This window comes from Nyctereutes procyonoides, unplaced genomic scaffold (assembly GCF_905146905.1).
Source record: "Nyctereutes procyonoides isolate TBG_1078 unplaced genomic scaffold, NYPRO_anot_genome, whole genome shotgun sequence".
Classification (NCBI taxonomy): domain Eukaryota; kingdom Metazoa; phylum Chordata; class Mammalia; order Carnivora; family Canidae; genus Nyctereutes; species Nyctereutes procyonoides.
The window spans coordinates 13,039,482-13,052,322 of record NW_026575032.1 but is presented as its reverse complement, the minus strand read 5'-3'; the positions used below and the strand labels follow the sequence as shown (position 1 = coordinate 13,052,322).

Here is a 12,841-nt window from a genome sequence, read left to right as displayed (position 1 = left end):
TGTCTTATTACGTTATTTGCATATTGTTTTATTAATTTATGTATTTATTAGGGATACAATATGAAATACATGTTAAACTTTTTGATGTTAGAAACTACTTTGTTTAGTATCTTTGGAACATAGAAAATATGAAAGGGAACATTTATGTGTAGCCACTATCCCACCTTTTCTTTCCTGTGGAGACACATAAGATAGATAAAAAGTAAATAACTGAACAAATAGATAGCGTTCATGGAAGTAAAAAAAAAAAGAAGGAGAAAAAAAACTTTAGGTTTTAGGCTCTCTGGAAAGTGTGGAAAGAAAGGAGAAGGGATGGCGATGTTTTTGTTAATCGTTTAATGCTTTATTTTATTTTTTTAAAATATTTTATTTATTTATTCATGAGAGACACAGAGAGAGAGAGAGAGAGGCAGAGACACAGGCAGAGGGAAAAGCAGGCTCCATGCAGGGAGTCCGACGTGGGACTCAATCACAGGTCTCCAGGATCACGCCCCGGGCCAAAGGCAGGCGCTAAACTGCTGAGCCACCCAGGGATCCCTTTAATGCTTTATTTTTATTTGAAAAAAAGTAAAATAAAAATCACAAGACCATCATCATAGTTAAATCTGAGTGCTGATACTAGCATAGTATATGTCATATTATTTTTTAGGACTACATGATATATTTTAAAATTAAAAAAAAAACAACTTAAACATTTTTACAAGCAGGAATGCATAGTTTACTCAGATCAGTAAAGAAAGTCTAGATGTAAATCTAGACTTTGAAAGACAATCTTTCACCCGTTGAAAAATAAATCTACTGGAACAACAACAACAAAGTGCACTTTTAAAAATGAGATGCAAATTCAAATAATTTAACTTTGAAATATAGATTTCCTGATAGTAAGCCCACTTAAAAACATAAAGTTGAACAAAAATCAAAATGACTGTCCTAATGCTTCAGGGAAGCTTAATCTTATTTATTTTTTAAAGATTCGGTGTATTTATTTGAGTGAAAGAATGTGAGAAAGAGCACAGAAGCAGGGACAGGGGTAGAGGGAGAAGCAGACACCTCACTGAGCAGGGAGGCCCACTCGGGGCTCAATCCCTGAACCCTGGATCACGACCTGAGCCAAAGGGAGATACTTAACCAACTGAGCCTTCCCAGAACCTGGAAGCTCCATTTTAAAGTAAATTTTCTCCTCTCTTTCACAAACCTCCACTCCTCCCTTCTTAGCCCTTTGTTTCAGGAACCCAGTACCACCCTAAAGACATGACAAAAGAGGTTGCCAGGAGGTACACAATTCTGGTCAAAGCCAACTAGATCCTGTATTTCCCTCAATTTACTTTTGTTGTTGGAAGAAAGACTTGCAAATATTGTCAACTGTTTGATTTAAGCAAGATCAATGTAAAACCAACTACAAATGACAGAGGAGTTACTATATTGATAAATATGTTTCATGAGTACTTGATGAAAATTCTTAAGTATATCTGGCTGAGGTTATCTTTCTGTTCTAGTCAAGCCAAAATTTCTTCTGTTATTCAAGTTTTGTTGATCCTCTTCTATGTTTCCTACATTTCTTGTTCACGTCAAATGCCTTAAACAAAGAAAAATATTATCTGGAAACGGTATTTTCAGCTATTGCTGAAAAATTCTTTTTCTGCATATATAATTCCTCAAAGAGCACATTAAATAGAATGTCTTTATCAATACTATTTTAAGCATATTTAATTTTTCTCTAACATGCTCTTAAAAATACATACCTCCTTCCTCGGGTATATGACTATTGTCAAGTTGGTGTCCTTGTTTTTGCCTGACTTCATACATACCCTGCAAGTCCATGGCTCTGATCTCTACTAAAGCTACTGGTTCTTACGAGTGTTGAGCTTGTTTTGTTAGTAGTGGATGCTTCTATTGTGTCAGTGGAGGTCTGGGTTCTTAGATTCCCCATGAAATGTTTACAGGAGGATCCATGCTTGAATAAAGACAATCAGAAGGAAAGTGTAAGCACAAGCATTTATTTAGGATAGTACTTTCTCAAGATGGGAGAGCAAGCAGGCCCAGAGGTGGCAACTGTACAAGTCAGAGGAATCACTTCTTTTTACATTTCTATAATGAGTCATATCTGGGATGGTTGGGGGGGGGGGCATCTCTAACTGAGGTTGTTTCCAATCAGCTAAGGGAATTGTCTGACCCATTTAGAGAGGGAGGTTTTGAACTTAGAAGGCTTTTGTTGGATCTGTCATTCTGACTTTCCCCCTGGGGGTCTGGCGGTGTAAACACATTTATATGCATTCTTAGGTCAGGGGTTACTCTGGGGCAGTTGTTGAAGAGGAGAGCCACCTGTTCCACTCCTGTGACTTTTGGTCTGTTAGCTGAAAAAGCTTGAAAATCACAGAAGCAGGAACTTTAGCCCTCAGGTTTCTAATGTATAACCTAGTTATCGCCCCCAGTTCTCGTCTAACTGCCTACTCTATCCGTTTTGTTCTTCTATTCCAATTTAAATCAGATTTCCTTCTTCCTCTGTCCCTATTTAAGAATGTACAGAAATAAAGTTACCATGATATTTTCTGAGTACCCTCTTCTCAATATTCCCTCAACACCTCTTTTTGGTTCAGGGCCATGTCATATATGTTACACTTTAAAAATCCATTTTGTTTTATTTTATTCACTTATGTGATGCTTCTCAGTCACAATTGTTCTACAAATAGTAAATCTTAACCTCAATATCTATCCATGCTAAATACTGTAAAATGAATGTCTTGAGAAGTCTGTCTAAATCAATATAATTTACTATAATGTTATCTAAAAGCTGTAAATAAAATTCATATTAATATTTATGGTCATCAAGTACTTGATAAAATTTATTAAAAGTCATGAAAAAATAACTCATAAAAGAAAGTGCACTACCACTCAACAGATTTTTATTTACAGATTTATAGAGTAGTGAAATGAGATGGGCAGATAGTCAATTTAAATATATTTTATTACATTGTCTACTTTTAGCAGATTTGTTGCTAGACAATACATTTATATTTATTGATAGTACTAAAAATTAAATGCATAAGTAGGATGTGAAGGTATTTTTAACAAGTTTTGATGACTTACATATTATTTGAAATTTTTAAATTGCACTACTTTATGATTACTGAGCTCAAACTTTGACAATAGCATTATAAATACACAGCAGTCTTTAAAATCATGCTAAAATTAATAAGTTTACTGTTTATTTATATATATTTGAATGCAGTAATTAAAGAAGATTATGGTGTTTCTTAAAACCATTGGTAAATCTTATTCTTGCATGTGAACTCTCACTATTGAATTCCATTAGATTCTTATACAATTATTTTATAACTTTTAAAATTTTTTTCAGTTTTCTTCATTTAAACAATAATTTTAAAGTATTTATCTAATACTAAGACTTTTTAATTGTGCTGTCTTTTTCCATATATGAAAAACCCAGATCTAGTATCATCTTCAATGGTGAAAAATTGAGAGCTTTTCCTCTGTGGTCAGGAACAAGACAGGGAGGTCCACTGTTAGCACTGTTATTCAACATAGTGCTGGAAATCTTAGCCACAGCAATCAGACAACAAGAAAGAAATAAAAAGCATCCAAATCAGTAAGAAAGAAATAAAAACTTTCACTATTTACGGATGACCAGATATTCTATATAGGAAACCCAAAAGATTCCACCAAAAACTTGCTAGAATTGATACACAAATTCTGTAAAGTTGCAGGATATAAAATCAACATACAGAAGTCTGCTGCATTTCTATATATCAATAATGAAGCAGAAGAAAGAGGAAATCAAGGAATTCATTGCATTTACAATTATACCAAAACCATAAGATACCCAGGAATAAACCTAACAAAATGTAAAAAATACACTGTACTCTGAAAACTATAAAACACTGATGAAAGAAATTAAAAAAAAATGACAAAGAATTGGAAAAACATTGTATGCCCATGGACTGAAAGAACAAATATTTTTAAAATGTCTATATTACTGAAAGCAATTGGGTAGTATTTAACGCATTCCCTATCAAAATAGCAACAGCATTTTTCACAGAGGTAGAACAAACAATCCTCAAATTCGAATGGAACCACAAAAGACCCCAAATATTCAAAGTAATCTTGAAAAAGGAATACTTATTCTGGAAGTATAAGAATTCTGGACTTCAATTTATATTACAAGGCTATAGTGATCAAAGCAGTATGGTTTGGCACAAAAATAGACACACAGATCAATAGAATATTTTTCTTGAAAACTAAGAAATGGACCCACAACTATATGGTCAACTAATCTTCAACAAATCAGGAAAGAATATCCAATGTGAAAAAAACAGGCAATCTCTTCAAGAAATGGTGTCAGGACAACTGGATAGTAACATGCAGACTAATGAAATTGGACCACTTTCCTACACTATACACAAAAATAAATTCAAAATAGATGAATGACCTAAACATGGGACAGGAAACCATTAAAGTCTTAGGGGAGAACACAGGCAGTGACCTCCATGACATTGGCCATAACAACTTCTTACTAGATATGTCTCCTGAGGCAAAGGAAACAAAAGCAAAAATAAACTACTGGGACTTCACCAAAATAAAAATCTGCATAGCAAAGGAAACAATCAACAAAACTAAAAGACAATCTAGGAAACGGAAGAAGATATTTGCAAATGATGTATCTGATAAAAGGTTAGCATTCAAAATATATAAAGAATTCATCAAACCCAACACCGAAACACCAAATAATCCAGTTTAGAAATAGACAGAAGACATGAGTAGACATATTTCCAAAGAAGACATGCAGATGGCCGGCAGACACATGAAAAGATGGTCAATATCACTGATCATCAGGGAAATACAAATCAAAACTACAATGAGGTGCCACCTCACACCTGTCAGAATGGCTAAAGTGAACAACACAAGAACAACATATGTTGGCAAGGATGTGGGTAAAGGGGAACCTTCTGGACCTGATGGTGGGAATGCAAACTGGCGCAGCCACTGTGGAAGACAGCATGGAGTTTCGTCAATATTTAAAAATAGAATTACCCTACGATCCAGCAATTGCACCACTACTTATTTACCCAAATAATTCAAAAATATGAATTGGAAGGCCTACATGCACTCTTATATTTATTTCTTTATTTACTTTTTAAGAAGATTTTATTTATTTATTCATGAGAGACACAGAGAGAGTGAGGAAGAGGCAGAGACACAGGCAGAGGGAGAAGCAGGCATCCCGCACTCATATTTATAGCAGCATTATCTACAATAGCCACTTTATTGAAAGAGCCCAAATATCCATCATCTGATGAATGGATAAAGAAAATATTATACATACATGTATACATAATGAAATGTTAGCCACAAAAAAGAATTTACTCTTGCCATTTTTAACGACATAGATGGAGCTAGAGAGTATAATGCTAAATGAAATGTCAAAGACAAATACCATACGATTTCACTCATATGTGGAATTTAAAAAAACAAAACAGTCATAAAGCAGAAAAGAGAGAGGAAAAGCAAGAAACAGGCTCTTAACTGTAGAGAACAAACTGATGGTTACAAGAAGGGAGGTGGGTCAGAGAGTGGGTTAAATAGGTAGTGAAGAGGGACGCCTGGGTGGCTCAGCAGTTGAGCATCTGCCTTCGGCTCAGGGCGTGATCCCAGAGTCCTGGAATCAAGTCCCACATCAGGCTCCCTGCATGGAGCCTGCTTCTCCCTCTGCCTATGTCTCTCCCTGCCTCTCTCTCTCTCTCTGTCTGTCATGAATAAATAAATAAAATCTTTTAAAAAAAATAGGTAGTGGAGATTGGGAGGCACTTGTGATGAGCACCAGTTGCTGTATGGAAGTGATGAATCACTAAATTGTACACCTGAAACTAATATTACACTGCTTGTTAGCTAACTGGAATTTAAATAAAAACTTTAAAAATATAAATTAAAAAATAATTGTGCTGTCTTTATCAGATAATCTAAGTAAATTAAATTATTACCCCTACTCTATGAAATAGGTATTATTTTAATTTTACATTTATAATATATGATGTTTAGAAAGATGTCAACTTGGCCAACATCATACTGGTCCTAAATTACCATTGGCAGAATTTATTTATTTATTTATTTATTTATTTATTTATTTATTTATTTTCATTTGCAGAATTTAAAGTGAGTTCTGTTTGTCTCTAAAACATTGAACTGTTTCCTGCTCTGAATTGCATGTTAGTAATTTTTTTTCCTCTAAAGCATTGCTTACTTTATTTAAAACAGAGAAATATTATATTCATTAATAATATTCAATAATTACATGATTTTTAGGAGTCTTAAGAAATGATTGCTAAATAATTTAATTCAAGCAGGAACCTATATGTAGTAGAATAAAGAGCTCAAAAGAGCATCCACCATCCAATAATAGTTTCTGGAAAAAATGTATTTTTGGGACATATCTCTGGGGATTTTGACTCTCCAACAAACTGATAAGAGAAAAGATTTCAGGAACTTTTCAAGCCAAGGGAAAGAAAAAAAAAAGCAAATGTGTTAAACATTCCAGCATATTGTAGTTGAAATACAGGTGAAGTGTGACTAAGTAAGGTCTTCGCCTTTTTTTACCCCTTTGTCTCTCACACCAGGGGATTTGGGTGCAGGAAATGTCTCAGAGCAGGTCAGTGTTCTCCTCCTCCAAGCCAACTAGACAGGCAACAAAGGAGGGAAATTTACTGAATGTGTTTCCTTAAGAAAATATAAACTATAAAGAGAAATGAAGGACTAAAGTTAACCTAGAAAAATCAATAAAATACCTTGAAAAAAAATAAGTTCTCCATGTATTGTATTTTCTAAATATTATATACAGTTTGAGCCTCAATTTTCATGGTATTAAAAGTAATGAAGCATATCAATTAGGTGGCTTTGAAAAAATATGGAATAAAGATGATTAGTGCACCTTGGTAATCATATTAATTGTAATTCTATACACCATAATTTATTATGGAGAATTTCAAGCAAATTCTTAAAAAGAAAATGTAGGCAAATCCCTTCTCCAGAACTTGGGATAAGATCATGAAATGGTAGGGCTGAATTTTAAGTTTACTCTAGTTTTGAGTTTGTGAGAAAAATCTTCATAACACTTTATGGAATAAGATAATGTTGGAATCGTATAGTGGGCTATACAATAAGAGAAATCAGAAGAAAAGAAAACAGACTCTAGTTCATTTTGCATCCCAACCTGGAAAGTAAAACTAACTCATTTATGTGTGATTGATGGTGAAATATATCCACTAGCCCTGGAATTACAGCTGACATCCAAGTCAAAGGACAAGAACACTTAATACAACTTAAAAGGAGATGTCAAGGAACTTCCAAAAAATACAGCCAAAATCTACTCCTTACCATGCCCTTACCTACGCTCATAATAACTGGAAGAATGGCCTACCATCTTTCTCCACCACACTGTGAACTGCCCATCCTGTCATCCTGTCAGGCCCCAAAACAACAACAACAACAACAACAAAAACAAATTTGTGCTGTCTTAAAGAGAACAGAGAATTTATAACATTGACATCAGGATAATCTACAATGATGATGAGGATGATGAAGATGATGTTGAACAGCTTTATCATGGAACTGCCCAATTATCACCCAGGACTAGGGGAAGAACTGCCCCTACTGAAAACATTTTGAGGGAATAGTAAAGAACAAAGTTAGTTCTCGCCTGCACATCGTATCTCCTTTTATACCCTAGTGACATCTGTCTCCTATAGGTAAGCCTCGACATCCAGAAGGTCAAACAGCATCACAGAGGGAAAATGACAACACAGGAGACAAGTAAGCACAGCTCTCTCAGCAGGCGATGACTGGTCATGTAAGTAAGAGGGTCTGTGTATTTCTTTTAACCCAACTTTCTGTCCCACACCAGGGGATCTGGGTAGAGCTTGTGTCTCAGAGCCAGGAAAGTCCCCTGCCTCCTTTCCAGAGATGGCTCTGCTGTGGAAATAGGACTAAGCACATCCTGAAATGGTTTTGAGATTAGAATTTTAAACTATATTGGACTGACTTCTGGTAAACAACATAAACAGAAAATAATGGAAATTAAATATTACGAGGACCACTTCTTGATGCAAACAAGGGGTTCAAATAGCTAAGGACAGGGATGGTTTATGGAAAATGGCATTTTCATGATCTCACTAAGTTAAAACTACTCAATAAACTGTCAATAAACTGATTATATACGTATTTTGCACTCAAGAATTCTTGAATGGGTTTTTCTGTGTCTCTATGGCTTCAAACTCTCCTTGACTATTGTGTATGTCTGTACTCAAAACAAAAATGAACACTAAAAGTAAGTCTCATATCTGGAGATAAATCATCCTCATGTTTTACACTTACACTTTTCCTTTGACTTAAATGTTGTGTTGCTTTAGCTGTTTGAATAGAATGTTGAATTTCTGAAAATGGAAAAAAAAAACTACAGAAAATTTATGTCACTTCACATACCATAAGAAAGTTCACTGGAACTTTGTGGTTTTTTACAGTTAAAATTTTAAGTGGATATTTTCTTATACTTTGTCAAATTTATGTTTGAAGCCATGTTTTGTTAAGATTATCTTCCAGTTGTGAATTATTTTGTCTGATACAACTTGCCTCAAATTATTTGCAATTGATTATATTAAATTGCTGAACCATCTAGATATGTCATGTTTGATTGTAGCTAGACAATGTCTTGTTGAAAAATATTATTTTTTGTAAGTATTACTTACTGTTTTCCCAAGAACAGTCAGTACCATTTATATGATATATATGAAATAATATAAGCCAGAGTTTCAGGCTTTAAGTTATCCTAGACATTTTACTACCCTCAAGACATCTCATTTTTGATTCACTGTTTTCATTAAGTTCTCTTTTGAACAATAGTGTTTAACTTTAATGCCATTTATTTTTACTTCTGCTTACTCTGAAGGGATTCAATCCTTGTTGATACTTTGCATATTGTCATCTGACAGATTTTTTTTTTTAAACTTTACAGAGCATGGCTTTTTTTTTTCCCCCATTCAGTTCTATCATGACAAAAAGTAAACATAAATATATTTTATCACCCAGAAAAGCTTACAAAAATATCGTAGGAAAACAAAAGCTGTGTGGCACACAGAAATGTCAACGTACAAGTTCATTGTACACGAAGTTATCAGGATGAAATTCTCCTTACACACACAAAAATTATTTGTTTATTCATGAATAAGAGTGGAGAACTAGACTAGTAGAAAGTTTCAAGAGCTCTCTTCAAGAATAAATTGAAATCATTTTTTGCTTAGAACATTTTGATTCTCTGCATAATATTTAAACAAGTAATTTCGTATATATCAAAAGAAATGAGCCATGTTAAAATGCATCATTAGGAGGATATATGTTTCCACTTATAGTAACAATACAGTCGAAGCAAAAAAGTATGATGTTTTATAAGTAAGAGCAACCTCATAAGTGCCTGTGCATGTTGATATTTTGTAAAATCTTTTTTTTTTTTTTTATTTATGATAGTCACACAGAGAGAGAGAGAGAGGCAGAGACATAGGCAGAGGGAGAAGCAGGCTCCATGCACCGGGAGCCCGACGTGGGATTCGATCCCGGGTCTCCAGGATCGCGCCCTGGGCCAAAGGCAGGCGCCAAACCACTACGCCACCCAGGGATCCCAGTAAAATCTTAATATAACTTAAATATGTAATTGATGAGGGGAGCCTGGATGACTTAGTTAAGTGACAGACCCTGGTTTGGGCCCAGGTCATGGTCTCAGGGGCCTGGGATCAATCCCTGCGTCAGGATCTGTACTCAATGGGGAATGTGCTTAAGGATTTTCCCCCTCTGTCCTTCCTCTCTCCCTCTCTGTCAAAGACATAAGTAAATCTTTATATATATATATATACATATGATATTTATTCATATTTATTTATTTATTTATTTATTTATTTATTTATTTATTTATTTTATTTATGATTGATGAGATGATAGATTGATTAAGATGACAAAGTAAATTCTATTCAAAACCAGGACGGCACTCTCAGGTCCTAAATATTTGCTTTATGTATTATTTCTTAAATCCCATCTGTGATTAATTTGGAGGTAAAGAAACAAAAGAAAGAGTACTCAATTTCAACATACATCAGCAAATTCTCATTGTTACAGTCATTTCACAGTGCCTAAAGGAAATACTCACTTTCACTGACCCCAAAGAGTCATTACTCATTCTTTCTTGCTGGCAGAATTGTGATTTGCCTGGGAAGGGGGAGGGGTGGGGTGATCAATATGCTCAAAAGCGAGAAATGTCCCATGATTTTAGCCACTCCAAATCGTCTTTGCACCTCTTCGCTAGATGCTAGCATTTGGAAATTATGAGGAATTATGTTGAGGGAATCTGGAAGGATTTTGCTTTTTCAGTAAAAGAAATTGGTACTTCTCTCCACTTTTTTTACTTCTTTAATGTAGACAGGTTCTAGGAATCATAGAATTAACAGGCAGAAAGAGTGCAAAAAGGGAAAGTCAGTACACTAACCTGTTCCTAATGAGTCCAAGTCTTTAGTGGCTTCATTGAATTTCAATTAAAACAGAAAGAACAAACCTGATCATTATTGCCATGAAATCTGGGGGCAATTACAATGGAATAACTAGAAAGAAAGAAAAAGCACACAGGGAAAACTCATGTGAAACCAGAGTAATGCTGCCAAGAGCCAAGAAACAACCACCAGAAGCTAGGAGGGAGGGCTGGAAAAGATCCTGCCCCAAGTGCCTTCCGAGGGAGCACAGCTGATGCTTTGATTTATTATTTTTTTATTTTTATTTTTTATTTCTGGCCTCCCAAACTGTGAGACAATACATTTCTATTGTTCTTAGCCATCTGGTTTTTGGTATTTCCTTATTGCACCCCTAGAAAACTCATAGAATATTTACGTATTAAATGTGCAAAGATTTTTATTTAATGGATAAATTTTAAAACAAATCATACTAGTAAAACTCGTTTTGTCGAGCACATCATTCCATATGAAATGAGGGTAATATAATAAACTTTCTAAAATAGAGATCACATTAATCTTCAGTCTTCTGAAAGTCTATAATGGAAAATCAGCATTTGCTCATTAGTTTCCCATAGACTTAGGTAGCAATGTAATATCTTTGAATTTCAGTCCATTCACAGTGTACCCTTCAGATGAGTTTACTTTGATGTCTTTATAATGGAATCATCTAATCTATTCTCAATTCATGCTTTCTTTTTCATTCAGCATAACAATATCATATGATTTATCTTTTGAATAAGGTGATGCTTTTCTCAAACTGTATATGACTCACAGATTGCTTTCTTTAGCAGAGGGAAATGTGAGCTCATTTCCTGCCAAACAAAGTAACTGCATAAAAAGGGAAGAAATATATTAAGATGGTGGAAGTTTTACTTTTTTAAAGGGAAAAAAGTGGCATTAAAGGCATTTTTGTTTTGAAGGTTGGAAAGGCAAAGGTCTAATGTTCATCTGTTCAAGGATGACAGGATGACATTTAAACATTTAAATAATGGAGACATCTGATTCTGCACAACCTCAGCTAAAATAAATTCTAGGAGAGTTTAGCAACAAATCATGTGATTATATATAAATCAAAATTTTGTAGATAGAATATTTTGTTATGTGAAAAATTCTATTACATCATATTTATATAGTAAGCATATTTAATTATCAGGCATGCTTTGCAAATATATTATTAAATTTTAGCAAATGAAAAGGCAAACAATCAGGTCAGATATTTTCCAAAATTGGGATAACCAAAGCTACAGTGATATTTATAACCGTTTAAGGATTTTATTAATCGGATATACACTGAACCTGCAAAGGCTTTTACTTCTTGTAAATGTTTTTATGTGCAGTACAGTTGTTTTTCAGGTGAATTCCATGGAATATAGCATAGCATAAGCAAAACTCTGGTTAATAAGGTAAGAAATACTATGTGCCATATCTTCCACTGAAAATTTGCAAAGTTGTCAAAAGCAAGGAAATAATCATACAGTGAAAACTTACATAATCTCATTACCACTAAGCCCTGTTTCCCAAAGGATGAGAATGTAAAATATAAAACTTCAAGGGCGGAACTCTTTTTTTTTTTTTTTTTTTAAATATGGAACGCTTCACGAATTTGCGTGTCATCCTTGCGCAGGGGCCATGCTAATCTTCTCTGTATCCTTCCAATTTTAGTATATGTGCTGCCGAAGCGAGCACAAGGGCTGAACTCTTAAAGAAGTCCTTTTTATTGAGTAATGGACAGAAGATCATCCCCATAGAATGGATTTATAGAGAAAAAATTAAAATTGTACTTGCCATTTAATGAGAAAATGATAAAAATCACCATAATGCACTCTAGACAAGAGAATAGCAATATTTTCCCATAAAGGGACAAATAGCAAATATTTTAAACTATATAGGCAGCTACTCAATTGTCACAACCACCCAACTTTGCCAAATATGTAAATGAATAAGTGCAGATCTGTTCCAATACAACTTTATTTGTGGACAGAGACATTTGGCTTTTGCATAATTTTCACATGACTAAATATTACTCTGATTTTTTAACCATTAAAAAATTAAAGACATTTTTAGTTCACAGATAGTACAAAAAGAGATAACATGCCATATTTAGCCTATAGGCTGTGATTTGCTAACCCTTGTTCTGGAATATTAACCTTATGGACTTGGCATCCCATTTATTTGTATCCTTTAGAAAGAAATGTAGCATTCTTGTATTCAGGCTTAGATAGTTTGGGCAAAAAGTTCAAGCCCATTTAAGAAAAACAAAGAACAAGGGAAAAGGAAGAGAATGTGGC

The 12,841-nt window shown here is 34.2% G+C and overlaps 1 non-coding gene across 1 annotated transcript; it reads right to left on the bottom strand.

The window, feature by feature from the left end:
* Positions 1–12,132: 12,132 nt before the first annotated feature.
* Positions 12,133–12,239, bottom strand: LOC129504436 (U6 spliceosomal RNA). The gene has a single exon (XR_008663356.1). It is a non-coding gene; the product is annotated as a U6 spliceosomal RNA (small nuclear RNA).
* Positions 12,240–12,841: the final 602 nt, after the last annotated feature.